Below are 23,202 nucleotides of genomic sequence, written 5' to 3' on the forward strand. Positions count from 1 at the left end.
AAATTACACATAGAGATTGTGGCTGTCGCTGCAGAGTGTTTGAGCAGTGCAACAGCAGCTCTCTTTGCCGTGCAGAAATTCACATTAGACAAGCCTAAGTTACTCGCTTGAAGCAATTAAGAGAAAAATTGCGTAACACAATGGGCTTCACTAGGGGTGCAAAGTGCTGAATCAGCAGGGTCTGAGTTTAAAACACTGTATGAAGACATAATCTTAAGCGGTTAAGGGTAATGTGACAGTAGGCTGTAGAATACTGCATTGCTGTACCTGCTCTACATGATACCTTGGGTGCTTTAAAGCAAGGCCACAGCTGCCGGCATGCTCTGATCATATCTTGCGGGGCTCCAGAGGCAAGGTCAGCCAACACAGAGCCCACCTGCTCCCCCATTCTCCATCACGGAGTCCCTCAGCCCTGGCCTCCCGGAGGGAACATGCCTGACTGCCGTGGTCGTACAGACAGCATGTGTCCCTGAATTTATGATGGCGACTTATTGGCGGCCTTTCACGTAAAAAGTCATCTTGAGTTTCCCAGTCTGGCTGTATGTGTGGTGAGCGTTAATCCATTAACATTCAGGGCAAACACGTACTGAGCCTGGCTTTCTGCCAGCTCAGAGCCCTGACAGTCTTTGACCCACCGCTGACCACAACATTCTCCCAGCCTTAGCCAGTCTTGACATAATACAGAGCCATAAACTATCTAATGTTACCATGTATATGAATGTGAAGCATTATATGCCTGAGGTAATAGAATGCAAGGCTTATAACCAAGTGAAAAGGGCCCAGCTGCAATAGGCTCATTTTCTTAGAGTAAGGAAAAAAATCACATTTGTCTACCGTAGAAGTTTACACATATTACAGTGAGCCAAATGATCATGAAGTTTCAGTCCTTTCTATTTCCATCAAGGATTAGAGTTCAGAGAGGCCATGAAATCCCCACAGTTTCCACAGTAGTATTTATTTCAGCAGGAGATGTGGAGGTTCATATTAACTGATCCACAAGGAACAGTTCTGGCAGAACTTAAAATGCTGCGAGGCTCAGCCGGGCCTTAGAATTGAGAGCTTTCAACAACACGGGCTGCTCTGCTGCTGGAGGTGGCTCCTGAACTGATTGTAATTTTAGTGGCTTATAAAGGCTCGATAAATACTTTATAAAGCTGCGTTCCATAACAAATCTAACATATAAAAGAAGGCATAGATGTTACTCCACACAGGATAAAGGGGCTCTTGACAGGTTCTTGAATAGGTTTTATAATTCAATATTACAACCACCATCCTTGTAAGGACCCTGTCATCTCCCAAGGCTCACAGAATATATAAGTTAAACACACATTCAAGTGCTCACGGTCCAGTCCATTACACTGATTAGCAGTAAACACATTTGTAATAAAACTAAGTGAAATAGAGGTGGACGGACTGCACACTGATTCATTGCAGAATCTTAGTGAAATATAATGTGTCCCGGATGTCGTACTTCTGAGGGCGCAGTGATACAGGGCTTTACTTGAGGGATCTGTAACGCGCACGGGACAATTTATCCTAACAGCTCATGTCTAAACATTGAGTCCTTCATCTCAACTGCTGGCCAGAAATAAACCCAGGCAGAGCAGCGTGACGGGGGTCCAGTCGATGTGAGAGATTCTAGAGTGCAGAGCAGACCAAACAGATGTCTCTCCACAGCATAGGCTGTTTGTTCTGTCTCCCTACTTTGTACTGTCTGTCCACCACTTTACCCCCCCCCCCCCCCCCACACACACACACACACAAATTCATTGTGCTTGTGTTGCCTGGTTTGAAATCTGTTTGCCATACACTGAGCTACACATTACATAAGTGTTATTGGAAGGTTTAATGGTCTATTTTAGTGCAGATGGTTTTTCTTTCTTTCTTTCTTTCTTTCTTTCTTTCTTTCTTTCTTTCTTTCTTTCTTTCTTTCTTTCTTTCAACCAGGCAGCAATCATTAATGGAAGAAGAGCAGGAAAAAAGAAAGAAGAAAGAGTGGATCATGTGTTCCCACTTTTTGACCTCTCCACTGCAGCATGTGCACACCTGGTTCAGTTTAGATTGCTGTTTCTGTGGAATAGCTGCCGGCTAGTGGTTTCATCTGGGGAGCGGAGGTCTAAAAGTCTACAATATGCTTGCTCAGAGGTTATTTTGTGAAATGTTCAGTTGTCATGTCTGACACGACCTGAGGTGTAGGTGCAAAATCAAAGGTGTGTCAGTGCTAAGCCACGAAACCAGTGGTTAAGCGTCAAAGCTGAACTCTGAAAAGAATGGCTTCACCTTAGGTAATCTTCTTTTAAAAATGGTTTTGTTTGGATTTTAACATTCCATGAAAAATAACTTTTGATAATATTTGTTAATAAGGCTGCATTACTTAAAAACAGCATCTTTAACGGCATGTTTTAGCCCCAACTATGTGAAAATCTATGTCAGATGTGTTGCCTTGATTATGGGAAGGGCAAATCACGGCCACCTCAGACTCTGAGCAACTCATCTGTTTCCTATTGGAGGAAGTGATCCTGGCAGGAAGGTAGAGGCAGTAGATGAAGGCAGGCTGGGATAGAAAGACAGTAAAAAGAGAGCAAAGGGGTAGAGAAACAGGAAATGACAGTGTGACCCACAGGGCCCACTTACTACCTTGCCAGAACCCCCTGGCCACAGCTAGCCTACTGGGCCAGTGATTTCCATCACCTGCTGCTTTTGGTTCCTCCACATAAATCCAGGTGCTCCTAAATAAAGCTCTCTTTCTCCAGGAGCCACGGGGAGCCAGAGAGGAGGCTGAAGGCTGGAGGGGCTGTACCACTGAAACAATGAAGCCCTGCCTCCCTGTGAGAACATGGCATGGAAAATACTGCTCCAAATAAGGCCAGGCAGAGAGAAGTAGGGAGCTGGGAATTTTTTTTTATCGGTCTCCTGCAAGTTAAAAGCTCCATTTCATTAAAGCTGTCTTCTAATTAAAAGAAGGGGGACCATTCAATACAAAGTTGCTACATTTTGTAATTTTTTATTTATTTATTTAAATACCTGCCCGATTATTACAGTTTTTTCTGATTGCTTAAGCACATTTTTTGTAACTATTGGCTAATTTTGCAAAACTCTTCACACAAATAAGAAAACCTGTCACCCAATAATCAAAACATTGTAGTTCTCTTGCAAAAGCGAACACAGCTAGATTAACTCTTCACACCTTCGTAAAAATGGTGTTTCCGTATCAAACAGTACACACAAGCCATCATCTACTAAGCACACAATGCACCAACTGCACACTGATGGTATGAATACAAAACACATCTGGCTTTTGCTTTCTCTGTGCACAAGGTAGGCTATGTCAGTTTGAGCTCATACTTCTGTCATAGATCCATAAGCATAGAGGGATCCAAACTTCAAGTACTGGTGTTTATTCAAACACATCAAAACGAACACAAGTGTCTATTTCCAAGTATAGGATTATTTGCAATCGCCATAATGACTATATGGGTTACTTGGTCTGCAGTGAACATGCTTCCTCTGCCCCAGCATCTGGTCATCTAGCAATTCTGTAAAGTAACAATTTCAGTATTTTTACATCAATGGTATTGGTGTGTTTCTCATTGGCATATGGCAGTGCTACAAATCTTTGTGCGAAGTGACTGTACTCACCGATTCTCATTTCAAGATGTCCTTATGGTACTTGCTACAGTGTAGCGGCTCAAGTTAGGCTGGACCCGTTGGCCAGCTACCCTCAGGGTCATTCCACGGTTGATTACATGGTCCACTATTGTAGCTCTGATGTCATCAGCAATTCTATTTCTTACTCTTCCTACCCTTCCTCTCCCCCCTCCTCATCTTCCTCTTGCTCCTCCTTGTCCTTGTCGTCCTCTTCATCCTACTTCTTCACCTCCACGTCCTCTTCCTCGGCCTCCTCTACTTCTCACTCTTTCTGCTCCCTCCATTGTACTCCGCACACACAGCTTACCTGTATTATAGTGCTTAGGCTGATTGCAAAGTGAACTAATTATCTAAAAAAGTTTTCACATGTGAAAGTGTGCCAGACAGTTGGCAAATTAGTGTTAATGATAGCCATACATGTGTATACTTTTGCTAGGAGTGTGTTGGAAATTTGGTAATTGAGTGTTGTGCAGTGAATTGTGCCTACAGTTTTGCAAAGTGTGTGTTACAAAATTGCAAACTGAGTGCAAAGCAGTTTTTGTGCTTTTAGTTTTGCAAACTCAGTGAGTGGTTTTGCTATAAGTCTGAATAGTTTTAGAGATTGTGCTACAAGAATCACAGTTAGGGTTTAAGCATTCAGAAAAAACTGTAATATAAGCCTAGTCCAGTGGGAAGGAGAATCTCAGCACTTTCCAGCTCCTCACTGCCCCCTGGCAAGCTGAATGGACGCTGCAGCCACTGAACTGATAAACCTAGAAATCATTTCCGACTCCAGCCAGAGCTCTTTACAGTACCTTCAGCGCTCCCTGGTGATGGATTAATGCACTGTTGTTGTCATTTTATTGCCATTTTATTGCCCTGGTGCAATTTACCAGGCTTTATGCGCCTACGATGGCCGGAGAAGCAACGCGCAAGCGCAGGCGACCGACATTCCGAGACAAAAGGCCACCTCTCACCCGATATACGCGCATGCGCATTCTCCTCGCCATGGAACACACACACACGCGCGCGCGCACACACACACGCACAATAAAAATAATAAATAAATAAAACACAGTTCATTTGTACCTCACATGTGTGCATCACTATGTGAATCATTTGCAGCTTCACATTCACTGCTGCTGTGTCCTACTCTCACCAGCTGGGGGCAATGTCACTCAACAGCTTCGACGTGAAGTAACAGCACCCCTCCGTCAAACAATACTATGCATTAAAATATAATAAGAATAAATGTTTCTGTGATTCAGAGCGTCTCTGTGCTTTCCATTGGTGCAGATTTAAGCGTCACTGCAAAAAATGCAAACAAAGCCTCAGTTAAGCAGCTCAGTTTATATGAAGGAAATTTTGACGTTTCAAAACTCTGCAGTGATTTTTTTAAGCTGTTAACATTTTCATCGGCCACCATTGTGAAACACAACAAAACACTTTTCACGTGTTATTGCTTCCCAGCTTTTTAAAGTAAACACGCTCGCCCACAGACGCACCGCACAGCAGCTGCTGATCGTAGGTCCTTGTTCAAACATGTGGAGAGAGGCTTTGTGAAGTCTCCTGCCAAACTATTCAATTATCTCTCACGCCCTGGAAACCAGCCACAGCCAGGTCGCTTGGATGGGAGAGGCTCGTGATTTGCATTCTGTCTCGTCTGTTGTTATTATTGGTGTAATTACATTGTTGTTGTTCCACTTCTAGCAACGGTCTTAAATCAGCACTAGATAGATTTTAATAGCTACAAATTGTTACATTTGTCACCTGGTTTGTTGCTATTGTCACCTATTGTTTGATACAACAAACGGATCGAGTGTAAATCAAAATTTTTAAGAGCTACTTTTGAAAAAAAAAAACCCAGAGTTGCACGTTGTTTCAGAGTAAACATTATTATGCGACCATGGCAGGTAGCGGCCACCAGAGGGAGCACTGATGCTGTCAAATTTAGGGGGGGGGGGGGGGGCTACCTGACAAATAAGAGCATGAAACTGCAAGAAAAGTAAATGCATACTATTACTCCTTTAAATCACTGTCAGGTGTTATAAAAATATTTCAGACACTTCCATTTCCCCCCCTTCTGTGTCAATCTCTGCCGTGAAAATTTACTCATGTTGCATGTTTGGTGTAAGGTTGTGTCTATGCCTCTCACATTTACAGCGTGGAGCACAATCTACACAAGGACCTGTAACCTCAGAGTCTCGAACGCCTTGAGAGCTACTGATCCATCACCCTTAATGGAAGAGGATAAGTTTCAGCCAGTGAAAGAGAGATCAGACAAAGGCAGGACGATTTATGAGAGACGCAGAAGTGGAACTCCTGACTGTGGGCCTTGATCTGAGCTGGGGTGGCTAGGCTAGTTTAGGCTACGCCCTAGGCCAGGGTCACACACACACACACACACACACACACACACACACACACACACACACACACACACACACACACACACACACACACACACATTAGTAGAGATCAAGAGAGCTTTAGTCTCCATACCGCATCCCCAAATCCAAACCTTTCTCCTCGGCTTTTGAAGTTCTCTTGCCCCCTTCTTCTGGACTCACTTTTGCATGTCCGTCTTTCCCAGTGAATGTCGAGCTCTGGGTGGTGAAATATGGAGTGGAGACCTGTTACATGTTAGCTTAGGAGATAGCCAGGGTATAAATTATGTGGGAGTCTCTAGTCAGCTTTATTTATGAGAGGCCTGTCAGGTGTTTAGGTGTTGGAGTGAGATGTGCGGCTTAAATCGTTTACTCCACTGTAAATCAGGTCACACAGGCCACATCTTTTTGGACAGTGTATGTTTACGTGTGTGCGCCTGTGTTTGAGTCCTTGTTTTTAGCCAGAAGACCAGGCTGCGTGAGGCCCGGTTGTGATAATGTCAAGGCATAGGTGTTAATGTGTCGTTGTGAACGTGAGAGTGTGCGCATGTGTTTTTAAGTCTGTTTTGTCTGGAGGCCATCGGGGCTATGGTACAGATGGTATGAAGCACTTGCTATTGTTCAAGTTATTAGGCTGTCAGACTAACAAAGATACCTTTTATAGATCCCCTCAATACACACACCTGCTGTTGCCATTTTTAAATTGTGAGCAAATATGAAACCTATTCAACACGTTTCATGCTTCTTTTGTGATGTCCCCTGTTTGCTTTTATCCCAGACATATCATGTAGAGGTGGATAGACCATGTGAATGTAGCCCATCTGAGGACATCAGGTATCACTCAGCAGGTAGTTAGACCTGTCACCGGATGATGTATACAGGCTCTCAGACAGAAGAACTGCAGCAAACAGGTTGTATAGACAGTGTATTCATTACCATTATTCCCCCAAAAGGCGATGCATGGGCAATGCAAAGCGAGAGATTTGTGTACCCCTCTGGTTGAGCTATTGTCTGTCTCCTGAATCAGTCTCGTCTCAGCCCAACAATGGCGTTTGGGCTTGGCTGAAGGGTTTTGTTCATCCTAAGTGGGAAGAGATTCGCTTCTTAAAGTGAGACCAAAGGGGAAGGGAGTGTAGAAAGTACAGTGGAGGGGAGATGAACTGAGTTAAGGTTGAAAGGGGTTAAGAACATGAGACAGGGAACTCTGGAGAGAGATCGAGAGGATAAAAAGAAGGGGTGGAGAGGAGTAGAATGAAGGAGAGGAAGAGGGACAGAGGATGATGTGCTGGAGGCAGGTACATCTGCATTCTCTCCAAACACAGCATAGGCCTGTCTTAGGTGTCTCTATCCCAGCAGTGCTCACTGGCAGATTTATGGCATCCCCTTGTGTGTGTGTGTTGTGTGTGTGTGTGTGTGTCTAGCATGTGTGTGTGTTTGTGTGTAGGAGAAAGAGAGATAGGCTGTGTGAGCAGAGGCGAAGGGCGGCAAGCAAAATTTCAGCAATGTTGCATTCCATCGATATCGCAGTCCCGGTTTCTGCCGTATTTCATCCTTCCTCTCTCCCTTTATCCTTCCCTTCTTTCCCTCTCCCTCTCTGTTTCATCACCCTGGTCTCCACTCACTGCTCTTGGACCCTTCCATAGCTCTGCTGGGTCCCAGGCATTATAGCCTTCTCAGGGGGAAGGGTGTAAATCTGTCTCCCTGTCTCTGGAGATTTCCTGGGGCTCAGCAGACTCAACAAAGCCGAGCCAGTGTGGAGGACTAAATGTTACACAAACACACACACACATACGCACAAACGCTCGCACTTCCATCTTTTCTCGTTGACATAAATGCATTCTGTATCCCCTTACCCTAACCTTAACCTAAATGTAATTCTATCCTAAATCCTATCACCTCAGACAACACTTTGAAGGTGTGTCGCACAGGCAGGACCAGCCTAAAATATCCACACAAAGGCCTCACTCCCACTATTTCAAACTCAGATTGGTCCTCACTGAGACATGCACATACACAAACGGGCAGAAAATGTGATATTTGCTCGGACAGGCTTGGCCTTGTTTGGAGGCTCCCTTGATAACAAACAGGCATGGCTCTTTCTTGTCTAGCTGAGCGCCTGGGAAATCAATGTTTGTGTTTGTGTGCATCCACAGCAGGCCCAACCCCCCCCCCCCCCCCCCCCCCTTGCCCCCCGAAAAAAAAAACCCTTTTGTTTGCAGGCGCTGTCCAGACGAGCTTGTTGTCTCTGCATTTTGTTTTTCTCCCACCCCCCTTTAGTTCCCACTTCCCTCCCTGCTTTATTGCACTTGATTCTAAGCGCGTCCATTCCTGAGATGGCTCAGATAGCAGCTGAAGCTAAATTGCCCATCATAAAGCATCTGCAATAGCAATGGAGCTCTCGGGGAGGGACCACTGCAAAGGGGGTACGAGGCGGTTAGGGCTCACTATGAAAATACAAGGTCCTCTTTTTAATCTTTAAATGTGGAATATGAACTCTGTTTCAACATCCACAAATCATAAGGCCCTTCCTTAAACATTAAACGATTCTGTTGCATGATCGATTTCCTGAGTGCCTCCTAAATCAGTTTTATGCATATAATTTTCAGGAACATTTGGCCATTTGAGTGTGTGGGTTTTGGAGAAAAGTGACTGAAAATCAAAAGGAAAATGATCTAATGGTATTTCGGGACGCCAAAATGCTTCTGCATGATACTACTAATTACTCATACAAGACAAGCTAGTTAGAGTGAGATGCAGTGATTTATGGGGGAGCCATATATTTGGCTGTACTGTGTTCCTGTCAGATGGTTGACAGATAGATGACTGCTGAGCCGTAATTGGCCTTCCTGTTTGTATCTTTTCTCATGTAACAACAAAGGCACTTCCCGGCCTTGACTGTAGAGGGTGCACATGTGAAAGTGCAGCCCTGTGTCAGTGTGACAACAGCAGATTTTTTTTTCACAGGAAGAAGAAACAAAAGAGACAGGAAGGATGAGGAAATCGCGTTTAGGTGGGGAAGACACAAGGTTATTGGAGTTCTTTTTCTCCCTTGCCTTCCCTGCAAGCAGTGTGTGTGTACAAGCAAGTCAGATCAGCTATGTTCCTGCAGGCCTTTGTATTGAGTCATATCTGATACAGAGCATCTGTGTGTGGCATTTGTAGTGAGAAATGTCTCACCACCGAGCCAAAATTAATCTCTAGAGATGCCAGATTGATATTAACAAAGACTTTAATTTTGCAATCAACACAGCCCCGTGGCCAAAAGATGAAGCGATAAACACGGAGAGTTGCACTGTAGGCATATCGAAGTGGGAAAATCCCTTTCTTCCGCATAATGCCTTGTATTCTATCACAGCTGTACTATTATTGCTTCGTGAATGACAAGAATTCCGTGGGACCACACGAGCAAGACAGGGCCAGCAGCCTGCCTGGCATGAGCTCCGGTGTGATCATCATCTATGGGCGGAGTGCCGCCCCTCACTCCTGCCTCCCAGCTAGCCCTGCCCTGTGACAGATGAGCCCAATGACAGCAGGACGCAACAACCTGCAATTGAACATTCCCCTGCGATCTGTCAATGTCCATGGTGGTGTTTCACTCTCAGGAAAGCACACACGCACTTTCACACACGCCCTGGCATTAAGTCATGCCGCAAGTATTAGAAGAATCAGCGCCAGAAACGCCTCCTGAACGGTTGTGAAATGTTTGAGATACCTGTTGCAGGTGTCTTTTGAGGTCTGGGTAGTGGCGTGCACGCCTTATTTTGCTGATCTACATTAGATTCTTTTGCTCTGTCTGAATTTTCCGATCTGTTTCTGCAGGACGGAACTGCCCGGGCTGCACATTATATCAGCTGACCTTCGTTTAAAAAACAAATCTCAGTTGAACTGGTGTTGCAGTTTCCAAGTTTGACCACAAGGTGGCACATTGCTCACAAAGAGCACTGTAGCTTCAAGCCTGATGGAGGGTTTATTTTCCGCTTTGGTGGCAGTGCCGTGGTGTATCACGGCAAAATGAAATAGGAAAAATGAAAATAGGACATAAATGTGTTTGCCGCATACAGAGCTTAATGAAGTCAGCCGTGCCAGTACATTAGGAACAAAGGCAGCAAAGAGAAAGGCACTGAAGGACAACTCACAAACAGGTCCAAAATAAAAAGGGAGATAAAGTATGAATGGTGAGTCTCCTCAATGAATAGTAGCTTAGTGCTTGTCAGAAGTGGAGATTTATTTTCCAAGCAACTGGCTTTTTATGGTCAAGCTCCTCCATACTGGCGAACAGCAGTGCGTTGTAATATGGCATGTAAAGAATGGTATTCAATAGAGGCAGTCATACATTTGTCATATTTAAGGGCATAGAATAATGACCATTGGCTGCTTTGTGCTTGAATCGCTCAAGTTGGCTTATTTTGTGTGTAAAATGGCGGATGAAGACAGATGGACTTTATACATGACAGTCTGAGTTATCATATTATGTATAACTTAAACCAATAGCCGGTAGCTTATCATTATCCTAAGCCTGGAGCAGTAGCTGGTTCTTTGCAGTGTTTCTGTGGAAATTATGAAACACTCTAGCTGTCCTCACTTGCTTGTTGCAAACTAATGATCACTTGGCTTCTCAGCCATAAAAGCACTGTGCAAAATTAATTGTTTCAATCAATCAATTGGTCAATTTCATAGCCATCAAGCTTTGCCCAAGATCATGTGCATTCTCTACCCTTCTCCTTCAGGATGGGCCTGGAGAATGCCAGATAATTTATGGCCTCTGCGTGTGCTGCATACATATATGAGTACTATACACACACACACCGACAAACGTACACGCTCGAGAGGCAAACACACAGAAACGGATGCACCCACGCACACATGCCACATGTGCACATAAACATACATGTTAGCATGTACATACACACATTCCAAGAAGATGACTCACAGCAGGGGGTGGATCGTGTGAGGAAGCACAGAGGATGAACACAGAGGGAACTCTTCACTGTATGCTAAGTATGCTGCTGACACATACAGCTAAACATAGCACATGGAAGACAATCAGCAATATGAGAGAACGCTCTTCAACGTATCATTGCATGTGGCTCACATGTGTGAAGCAACAAGCTAACAAATATACTAAAGCGACACATCCCTCTGTCTTAAGGCAGACAACTATGCATGCCACCTGATGTTTCTGCATACATGCATGAAGTTTGCACATGTATGCAGATGGCTGCACGTGTACAAAAACACGCTCATGCATGCATGCACATATATGCATGCACAGAGCCGAGTGCAGAGGCTTGTTGTTAGCGTGTTGTTCCTGTGCTGTGGCTTGTGGGCCTGTCTGCAGGGCTGATCGATGGTCTTTTACTGCTTCCCCAGGATTATCGGTCGAGTTCACCGGGAGGGGAAGGCAATTCATCAGAACACAGCGGAGAGAGAGAGAGAGAGAGAGGAGAGCAAAAGAGAGAGGGGACAAAAAGAAAGGGAGAGAGGGACAGAGGTAGAGGTGCGGAGGGGGTGTCAGTATGAAAATGGAAAGAAAGATAAGGGAAGACAGAGGTAAAGGTGTGAGGAAAAACATAAGGAGGGGGAAAGAGAGAAAGAGGCTGAGAGAATAAGGAGAGCACGATGAAGACAGGAGAAAGGGAGGAGATGCACAGATGTGATACTGCATCATCTGGAAATGTATGAAAAAGATAGAGCGGCAGACATAGATGAATATCACAACACAGAACGATGGAGTCGCGGGGCAACCTCAGATTGAACCCTCCTTTTACTGTATATTCAACATCAAGCAAATATTTGACAGCACACTGTCTGCAGCTATAAGAACCAGTCGCACAAGTAAAAATGTGAGAGCTGTTGTGCTTTTATTGGAGTCGGATGCTGTGTTTTGCCTCTCGATTTATTTATTTCACAGTGGAAGAAAAATGGTCATTTGAAACCGCAGTAGCTTTTCGTAGAGTTATTGTTCTTCTGGTTCTTGAAAGATTGTGGAAATAATAATAGACTATGTAATAGTCTTACATCACGTGTATCAAACCCTAAATTAAACAATCAACCTATAGCTGGCACGACATGCTGTCATTTAAGTTCACATTTAAAGCACTACTGGAATCACCCTGTGGAAGAAATATCACACAGATCAGCCCTGTGCAGAATCTTGTTTTGCTTGATTAACAAGGTTTCTAAGAGGGAATAATCTTGCCACACTGGATGACCTGCAGGAAAAAAAATGTGTAGCCTTCTGATCCAGTTCACTTCATCACAGAACTGCATTACTACTAATCACATTACTAACCGATAACAACAGTAGGGAGCATGTATATACGCATCAGTAACACTGCATAGAGAGTACCATTTATTCCTATATGAACCTCAACATGTGCTTGAGCCGCCTACGTGCATGTGCTGTCTAAGACAGGTTTTTAATATTCTTCTCTTTGTGCCTGTCTAATGCCTCTTTCCCCTTTGGTTTAAGAGGTTCATGTTTGCAAGTGACGACCCATGCCAATTTTTCTCCTTCTCCTTGCGTCTCTATCTCATCTCTTCGCAGATAGACTGCCATTTCCCTCTCTCTCCCTCTCCCCATTGATGGATGGACAGATCATGTATATCCAATCTAGCAGTGCTCCTGATGCGGTTAGGGGCTGTGACAAGTCTCCGGGCGGGGGAACCGAGTAGAGCGGAGCAAAGGAACGGGGTGACGAAGAGGACACGACATCTGGAGAAAACGCAGAAGAAAAAGAATGCAGCAGAGAGGGGGACTGCATGAAGTGTCTGCATAGCGCTGTGAGTGTGCGGAAAAGCAAACATACCCTGCCTTCTAGGCAACAGTGTAAGTCTCTCATTGACAGTACTAAAAAGGCTCATGTGCTTCATGGTACCCAAAGATAATGATGGACAAAAAATGAAACAGGCCGCTTGCTCCTGATAGCATTGACATATTGCATCTATCCGATGGAATAGGCAGAGTGTTAGATCCTCTGCTCCATAGCTACTGTACGGACCACAAAGTGTTATGGATGGAGATTGATTGTGCTGGTGTCTGTTGACATTCACTCATGAGTTTCAAAGTGCAGTTGCAAACATTTGCCACTGGGGGGTAATGTTATCCTCACAGTATTCAAAGGAACCACTCAGCTCTCCAGTGAAACCATGGCACTTATCTGAGGCAGAAGTGATTTCCTGGTTCATATTGGCAGCAGTGTTGATGAAAATGTATTACCACAGGTGGCAATATTGCAGCATATGGTGATGTGCGCCTGGGCGGTGGTGGGTGGAGTGGTCATCTCCTCTGGTCCTCTGTTCAGTGTGCACTGTACTGTAACAGCATGCCAAATCTGAAAAGTTTCTTTAAAAAGAATTCCTCCACATTCAAACTTAGGTCAACATAAATAAGTGTAAGTCAAGGGAAGTTTTCCGGTTCAGTGTAAAATGGTTAAATGATGTCAGCAGATTTTTTCACACTGTTGAGCAATGTAAAACAACTGCCCCTAGGTATGAAAGGACACAACTCATCAAGGTGAGGAAGTGGTGCTCTGAGCTAACCTGTCTGACCTCTCAAAGGCAAAAAGGCCAGGGGTCAACTCACTTGACCTCCCCAAACCATATCAACCCCTTTGACTACATACTACACAGAGGACTCCTTTCCCGCATATCTTTACTCTCCCCACGCGGGTTGTGCACAGTCAAGGAGAGAAACACTTTCTCCTGTGACCCCAACACACCCACAGAATCAATAAACAAAAAAAAGTGGAAGCATGTCAGACTTTCACCTCCCTTCCCCTCCCTCGCCTCTCTCTGTGTCCCCCAGCCCCTGTAGCCCCATCACCTCAGAGCACACTAATAAGAAAAACCCACAATAAACAAATGCTGTATATTTCAGAGCAAGAAAAGTCAACGTCATTTGTATTCCAACTCCATTTCAAAGACACTGGGCAAAAACAGCAGTCATTTTCTAAAATGTGGAATCGCCACCCCACCCACCCCACCTCTTGATACTAATCAAATTTGGTCTCATCTTTTCATTTTCTCATCTCTCATCCCCATCTGTGTGGTGTAACTCCTCTCATTCTCATTCTCTCCCTCATCATCCCTCACTGTCACTCTGCAGCTCTGAGCCATTGACCTTCGACCCCTAGGCAGGTTCACCAGCGGGTCAGGAGCCAGGCGGGGGGAGACAGGGAGAGAGGAGGGGGCAGGAGGTCTGTTAGTGGGGGATGCCAGCTTCCTCCTTTGGCCATGGATACAGCCTTCACTGCTGCTGCCATAGCAACGGGACGAGACGGCAGAGAGAGCAGACTGCAGAGAGCCGCTGGGATGGAGCTCTCGCTTCTGTGATCTGGCTGTAACCTCCATGGGCACTTGCTCATGTTCACACACACACACACATAGACACTCTCATATTTTTCTAGACATTATGACAAACTGGCATGCGTACACAATCCCATACGTGCCTGCAAAATTTAATCAAATTTCTTATTTGGACTGCCAGGCTGTGCTGCTGGAAAAGACTTTTTCAAGTTGGAAGATTGATGGGTTTTCTATGTTGGCTGCAATTAATTGCTGCATAATTAGACTTACAAGTTATTTATTGAAGCAATTTGGAGAATACAAGAGCCTGGGGATATATAAAAACCATTTGATCACGAGCCGCATAAACTTTAAAGATGTCCTCTTACAAGCATTATTTGGATAGAAATTAGCGATTGGATCTCCCCAAAAATGTTTCCCATGTTAATAAAAAGATAAATGGTAATAAATCTGGAGCGAAGTGAATGGCACGCCCGAAGTCTCAGCAGGTCAAATAAAGGTGAAAGGCGAGCGATGCAGATAATAAAAGTAGTGCGATGGAAGAAGAAAACAGCATTTTTCTGCACATTTTTGGTATAGGCAGTTGTGTCAAGCTGTGAACCAACATGCTAAGCTTGGAGAGCCTCGGGGGCTACAGGGCCTCGGTCCAGGTGGTGTCCCACTACAAACAGAGGTGTTAAGAATCTCTGTTGCTGCTTGCTATTAATTTTCCCTCGTTTGGCACGACTACTTTTTACACATCCACACCCTCTCTTCTTCTCATCTGCCTGTCGCTTATATTTGTACACTCGTCTGTCTTTAATGTCTGTATTTCACTCTGTTTATTTTCTATATTTTCATTCCGTTAAAGATTAATTTACTTTGCCTAACTTTTTCTCACAGCCTCCTCTCTCTCTCTGGTGTCTTGCTTCTCTCTTTCCTTGCTCAAACAAATATGATAAATGAGGCTATCGGTGTCTCTTTCAAGAATGAGCTGTGATCAGAGAGCCTTTGATGTTTGACAGCTTAAATGATGTATCTTGATGAATCGATATACAGTAATTTTCACATCATGTGACACACTGTTTTGCTATTGAGCACATTCTTGTTCGGGGGCTGTGAGTGAATCTCATTTGCCTGTGAGTGTGCGTGTTTTTTCACCATTTTTCTTGACTTCCATTCCTGCGCCTTGCATGTTTGGTGACAATGTCAGCGCACTTAAGCCAGCAAGCTTATCTCAAGTGCTTCAAGAGGCTCTTATCAGTTTTCTTTGTAATAACTGGATGAATTACTTTCAGCGGCGCGCGCACACTCACTAACATACAAGCTGGCTGGGTACATACACACACTCACTTGCTCAACAGCATACCTCTAGCTTTATGCAAATCATTGTAAGTGAATGTTGGCATTTTCTCACACGTATCTAAATGCATGTTAAGACATAGCATGAGAAAAAAAAATTATGAGATACGTCCATTTAAATCTTTCCCGTTTGACACATGACAAAAATGAAAAGCATTTGGATAATTGTATCAGCAATTTCCATGAATACCGTGCTACCTTTCACCTGCACAGAAGAGCGTACGGCATTAATGGGAATTGGTGTGTGGTTCAACTGTGGTCTGCTTTGTTAAATGTTGTTTGATCTGGCCCTGAGGCTTGATCCCAAACAAAATGTGAGTCATGGAAGTTATGTTTGTTCTGCTCGCTTATGTGTTATGCGCTGACTTCCCCAATAGGTGGGGCTATATACAAGAAACAGATGAGGTTGCTCTGGTCAGAGGCCCTCAAGCAGCAGGAAGAGCTAATCAAATTGCCAGTGTGTCTGTGTCAATTACAGGAGGTCAACTTCATAAGAGGAACAGGCCAAAATCATATTTGCACCTGTATTCTCCGAGCAGTTCCCGAACCAGAAGCAGAATAGAGACAGAGAGGCCAGACAAGCCTCTTAGTATGGCAGTCAGATGCTCTGGTTGGTAATGATATGGAAATGCTGGGTTTCATAAGCACACATTCTTATGAGATATTAGCCATTTTTAAAATTCTTTAGATAAAGATTCTGTGCGGCTGCCTTGAGGGATGAGCTTTGCCATTTGTAGATCTTGGTGAGATGAATAGCGGAGTGAGGCTGATACTCTTACAGTGCCAAGCCACTATCTTATCACTTCCTTTTATCGGACTGATAAAGTAAATGACTTTGCTATAGGTGTGCAACTCTTCAAATTCATTATGAGCCTGCTCAGCCAGGCGACTATCGACATGGCTGGGACTGTGTGATGAATGCGCGACTGTGAAATGTGTGTGTAGGCCGCGGTAGTGACACACTCCAAAAAGAGAGACTGATAGGAGATAAAGATATTTCTAGGGGTGTGAAGTGGAATAGGCAGTGGTGGCTGGAGATTCCTTGAGCCCCCTCAAATTGAATGAAAATGCAAATTTTAAAGACTTGTTGAGGTTAATATAATGCTCAGGGAAGCTGGGATGTTAAACCAGTCATTTACATGTTTTTAATCAAGGAACTTGGAGGGAAACGTGCATAAATGAGCAACAGGATTTATTTGTGGAGCATCTCAGGAGGGAAAACATCACTTGCTTTTTAGTTAGAGGGAGAACAGTTTGGGGGGAGGGGCAGATTGGTTCCAGGCTTTCTAATTCAGTACCAATACTTAGTAGCACCCATGAGGGTGTTTTGCAGGTACCAAGGGAGTGAGAGCTGTAGTCACCGTTTGGCACAAAAACGCACATGAAAACACTGACGTTGCCCCTCTTTGAAAGCGCACGCACTCACCTCAGTGTTGTTTTCAAAGGTAGTTAGATCAGCAAAACAGCTTAGTCAAAGAACAAGGTTTGGAGATGTCCCAGGAGAAGCATCCATCTCCATGGTGAGTGGCAGGTCTGTCAATGATCAGCAGGGCAGTAATGCACTGGTATTTGGAGCCCGGGAATGTGTAAGTGTGTGCATCTTCACCATGCAGACATTTGGCTCTTTAAACTGAGGGATGCTGTTATGGAGGATGTTGTTAAGTATAGCTAAATGAGACTGTGTTGCACCCCAATTAGAGCTCTGTCTCCTGTATTAACATTATGTGGAGCCTGATTGCACTTGCCTTCCCTGCCTCTCCACTTTCCCTGCTCTGCAACTTGTAGAGAAGGTATCTCTGTCTCTGTCTCCACTCTGCTGATAATGGTCCATAATCCCTGCTGAGCCGACCTGGCGGTATTGCCGAATTTACAGTAATAATGAGGACTAATAGAAGCAATATCCATCCATTTGACCACTAAATCAGAAATGTAGCTGAAGCAGGTGATTAATGTTGTGTCCCCCCCAATTTTCTGAAGCATAGATGATGGAATAAGTCTCTCAGATCCAGATTAAGCTCCAGTATGAGCTTGAAATTCATGTCCACGTGGAATCCTTTTTGAAATACAGTCTTGAATCTTTCAGTTTGCCTCACATCTTTTGCATTTTGCTGACTCCTGCCATCACTAAGAGTAAAAAAAAAAGCAATAATGATTATAAAAACTGAATATTTGACAATTTATTTTTGCTTGGATTGTAGCAATCTCAGAGGTGGCAGGGATTCAGTGCTTTGCACAAGAACATACCAGAGGATGTTTATTAACACAAAACCTTAGGTTCAACGTGTCTTTGTGCATTTGGTAAAGTACAGTAAACGTGTTTTTTGGAACACTTCAATATTCACAAAACTATAAGCAGAAAAAATGATTAATTAAATACTTTTTAGGCATTTATATTTATACTAATACCCAGAGTAAAACTAGACATTTAAAACAGTAGACAGATGCTTGGTATTATTTAGTCAGTCATGAATTTTAATCTTCAAGTTTAGTGATAAAATATACAGTAACTTTGTTCAACTTCATAAAGCCTATGGAAGAAGGCCTCTTCAACAGAGCGCTTTGCTGTTGGTGCTGAAACATTTAGTTGAGTAGAAAATTCTGAAGTCAGGCCTTTTCTTATCTTCTTCTTCTTTTTCAGGCTCTACTTTAGAGATTATCACAGTGGATCATCTGTCTTCATCTAAGCCTATCCTCTCCATCCTCTTCTGTCACAACAACCATCTGAATGTCCTTTTTTATTACATCCATGAAGCTTCTCGGTGGTCCTGCCTGGCAGCTCCAGCTTTCTCCTATTCTTTGTCCACTATATCCACTATTATATTCAAACCATCTCAGCCTTGCTTCGGTAACCCATTTCTGTTTTTGCCCAGTCTGCTCTGCCATCTCCAAGTCCACTTTGTGTCCTGTTTCCCATCTCCGTCTCACCACCATCTTGTGACACAGATCTTTTGTTGCAATGAAGCATCTTTTACAAGGAAGAATTTGTAATTATAGATGAGTGAAGGAATGAACCCCTGCTAAGCTCTTGGCACTCATTATTACATCTTACTGCCCAAAATGAGGGTCAACAAGTCCTAATTCACATGAAAACTGCATTCCATAATGGATGCATGGTACACTTTTGTAAACCTCTGCAGGAAAGTCTCTCTTGCTGATTATTTTCTTGGCTAGCACTCAGACAGCAGAAGTGCCGTGCCTGCAGCAGAATGTGCCCTGCAGTGTAGAAATCCCAGCCAGCCTTCTGCATTAGTGGTGCCCCTCTGCCCTGTGGCTCCACTAAGGGTTAGGGAGGAGACAAACATGGCCATGGGTTTTGCACGGCTGTCTGCAGGCCGCAGCCACATGGTCGCACTGTAGACGCTGATACTTCCCAATGAGTGAGTGAATAGGAGACATTAGTGTAGAGGCAGACACATAAGTGGCACCAAGATGAAATCAATTAGACTGAGAGGAAGGTCATTAGGCTCCTATATGGCTAGTGGTCCAAGTGCGATGCTTGAATGCTGTGTTGTGTCAACTGTCAGTGTGCCAGTGTGTGCATTTGTCTTTACTGTGGCTCTAAGAGCAAATGCACATGTAAACCCCAATGATATACAGTCACTCAGCACATCCTGAAGTGAGTGTAAACTTGGCAGGGTCAAACCTGCTGTAATACCTTGTCGTGTTTGAGTCCCCGGCGCTGTGACGGTGGTGGTGAGTAATCACGCCGTGTCTGTGCATGCGTTGCCATTGATTTTGTCTCGGCTCCTAGCTCCCCCAATTACCTCCTACTCCAGGCTGCCAGTCCCTTTGCTGTCAGGGGGGAGGCTGGAGACTGGGGCCTCAGCGAGCTGTTTGTTTACACTGCTAATTGCTCCTGTTGTTTCCTTTCATTAGCCCAGGCTGAGCTATTGGGCTGCCTCACACAACCAAGTGCTCTTAGCCTTCTGGTCCCCATGTCTATAGTAAATATTGGTGATGTATACAGCGCCTCCTAACATATGGCTGTAAACTGGAAATGATAGGCTCTCCTGGTGCAGTAGAGTGTTTGAAACAAAACCCCCATGGAGCACTGTGCTGCTCCACTTGTGTCTGACTTACAGCGTGGTCTAACTGGAGAGCAGAGTTGTCTTTATTGATGTAAAAAGAGGCAGGGAAATCCTGCTTCACCATACTCTGGATGACCCTTAAAGAAATTCCACAGAGTATACCTGCAGGAAATTATGGGACACATTTGGTGTACATGCATTTATAATCACACTGTATGCGTGTTTGCATATGTGCTTGTGGGTCTGGTATAATGATGTGTCTTCCTATTTGCTTGGCCTCTGTGAATTATGAATCAAAGGGTTGCACGCAGGAGTCAGTCCCTGTGTCTGCAGTGCCCCCTCTCTACATCAACCCGCCCTTCTATCTGCACGCATTCACCCCCCGAGTGCACGCACACACACACACACACACACACACACACACACACACACACACACACACACACACACACACACACACACACACACACAAACAACCGTGCAGAAGCCCACAGCATCTTAGCACACACAGCCATGGCTCCTTAATGACTGCCATCCCTCTCTGTGCCACATTATTAATTAGCTCAATGATCCTTGCCGATGGGACCTGCACCGCAGATTAGAGCCCTCAGCATCCGCACCCCTGGCTGCTGCTGCTGCCTGTCCAGGAAAGGTGAAGAAGGGCTGGGGTGGGTTGGGAAATCTGTGCATACATGTATGTATGTGTTTCACAGTAAATCTAAAATTCTTTTGTTTGTCCCTTTGTAATATTTGCACATCTGTGTACACAGGAAGGATCAGGAAAAATAATAGGAATTGTGAGAGAGCGGGGATTAATCATGTGACCATGGAGCAGGAAGAAGGGTGGGTGCCACCTGGCCCAGCTCTGTGTGCAGCATGTTCAGCTCCCCAGTGCACCACAACTCCCAGCACCACCATACTCAGCAGCATCACAAGATTCATGGACTGGCGTAGGTTCCCAGTACCAGTGATCTTGGCTATATCCTGACTTGCTCTATGTAATCTATCTAAAAACAGTAGACTCCATTGCAGTCCTTATTCTTCTTGCCATGTGTAATTGCAGAGGAGTTTTTCCTCTGTGTGTTCCCAAAAATCCAACTGTTCATCAAGGGCTTAGTCACTGTGGCATGCAAATGTGTATTAATATTTTTGTCAGGACAGAAAAAAAGGAAAGAGGTGAGAGAGGAGGGGAAAAAAGGGATACAGCCTCTCCAGATGCTTCACAATTGCACAGAGCAAATGAACATAAATGTCACTGTCAAGCTGAAATGAAGAAAAAATGTGTCACGGCGGCAAACTGTGCTGGAGTTGGAGGACAGCAGGACATGTTTTGCATATGAAGAGGTGAATGCCCAAGGAGAGACAAGGAGGCTCTGCACCTGTAACAAATGACTGCCCACAATTACCCCCCGCCACCACACCCAAAAAGCCCATCCCCTTCAAAAAAAAAAAAAAAAAAAAGTGGAGGGAGCAAAGAGTAGATATGATCTTCTGTATGTCAGACTTTTACAGAGTAAGAATAAGAATACTTTTGGATTTGGGGATGGTCCAAACTCACTTATTACCCAACTCATTTAAACAGCAGGTTCTTTGGGTCCACACTCTTCACCAGTGGAGCAGAATCACCTCTTCCTCTACCTTGCATGTTTCTTACACTACTGCTTTACCTCTGGCCACAACTTCTACCTTAGCGACTGTGCACAGTGCTGGTTACGAGGCAGTAAAGTCAACGAGCAGTTTGGGCATACATGAGAATAGATATGCAGGGCATGTAGTCGCTCCAAGGTGACAGTGAGGTGTGTTGTGATTATTGACTGTGTGACCTCACACTGACCCTGGCTGTGAGCGAGTAAAGGGCAGGGAGTTAGTGTGTGCCGCACTGCCTGTCATGCCTGTCAATACGCTGATGAATGGAGCTGGCGGTTATTAAAGCAGAATTAGAACGGGGAGGGGGGAGCGGGATAAATGATGGCGCAAATGGTTGTGCAGTGGAGACTGTGGAGCCGGATGGCACAGCATCAGTGTCATCAGTCTTTATTACCCTCCAGGGAACAGAGGGGGAGAGAGACAGGGAGCGGTCAGCGCCACGCACCCCCAGCCTCCACAACACCTAGGCAGCACTTGCACATCACTGTGCTCACCAAACATCACTAGTCTTTAGCCTTATAACTGGATAAATACCTGCATGCTGACTCCAGGCCTGAACAGACTTAGTTAACCTTCATTCTTTCCAACAAGAACACATTTTACACACCTAATGAATATTTATATATATAGGCCCACATATGTACATACATGCGTACACAAATAGTGCTTCTGTTTCACTTTACCCATCACTGGCTCTCTCCAGGCTTCTTTGCTTTCTCCTGTTTTCGCTCCTCCATTTTCACTCTCACCAAGGGAGTGGAGGACCCCCACCACAATCAATCATGGTGAAGTCACAGAGCACAGCAGCACACTCAGGGCACTGTGCAGATAAGCTGGTTAAAGAGAAGAGAAGAGAAGAGAAGAGAAGAGAAGAGAAGAGAAGAGAAGAGAAGAGAAGAGAATGTGGAAACACTGGAGCACCTGGAGGAAGCCTTGGAAGGAGGGGAGGTTGCACACTGGGTTCACTGCACAGTCAAAGAGTGGGCACGCTCTACACCAGGGCAAGATGGGAATGGATGGGTGAGCCAGTGCCATTGGTGAAGCCCCTGTGAGGCCCAGCCCCTCGTCAGAGAGCTGTGCCTGCATACAGATGTGAACGTCCCATTGATATTCTCCCCCCGTGCTGCTGCTCCTGCTTCGCTCTGCTTCTTTTTTCCTAATTAGAGGTTTATTTATTGATACCCCAGTTAATGTCTCTCCTAATTTTGTGATAGTTTTGTCTCCATTACCCAGGAGATTCATTTGCCGCAGTGTTCAGAGCAGTGCCTTCCCTAGTTGTGGGCACCTCCAAGCTAACCTTTCTCCAAAATCTGGGCCGTGCCCCATGTCATCCTTTGGGCGACTACCTCCTACATTAGTGCAGCACATGGAAGGCAGCAAATCTGTGGCCCGAGGTTGTGTGGAAATTGTAAATACAAGGAGCTTAAGTCATTAGATGGCTGCCTCCTATGTAGTAACTTCAAATTAAATGGGAGTAAAGATATTTGAATGTGTAGTTTGAATTCTGCTTTGCCTTTTAGCACTAAAAGGTTTCTGTGGTTTTTGACTGCATGTGCATGAGTTTGCATGCCCCTGTGTGTCTTTGGTAAGCTTTAAAAGCTCAGAAGTACAAATTTTAGTCAAGCCATTGCCCATTTTCTTGCAGAATGCATGATGAGAACATAATAATACTGACAGCAGACTGAAGCTTTGCATGTCAGCTTCATTGTTTTGTTCAAGCTTTTCAGAGTACCCCAGCAATGCTCGCTGAAGCAAATATTGACAAATGAGGTCCAGTGTGAGCGGTAGATGACAGTGATGCTTTTCCAAACACGCTGGATGTAATGCATTTAAGTACATCCAACATTTTATCAAATGGGCTTATT

This window comes from Diplotaxodon limnothrissa, linkage group LG20 (genome assembly GCF_057381915.1).
Source record: "Diplotaxodon limnothrissa isolate DT_005_m linkage group LG20, D_limnothrissa_male_GT1.1, whole genome shotgun sequence".
NCBI lineage: Eukaryota > Metazoa > Chordata > Actinopteri > Cichliformes > Cichlidae > Diplotaxodon > Diplotaxodon limnothrissa.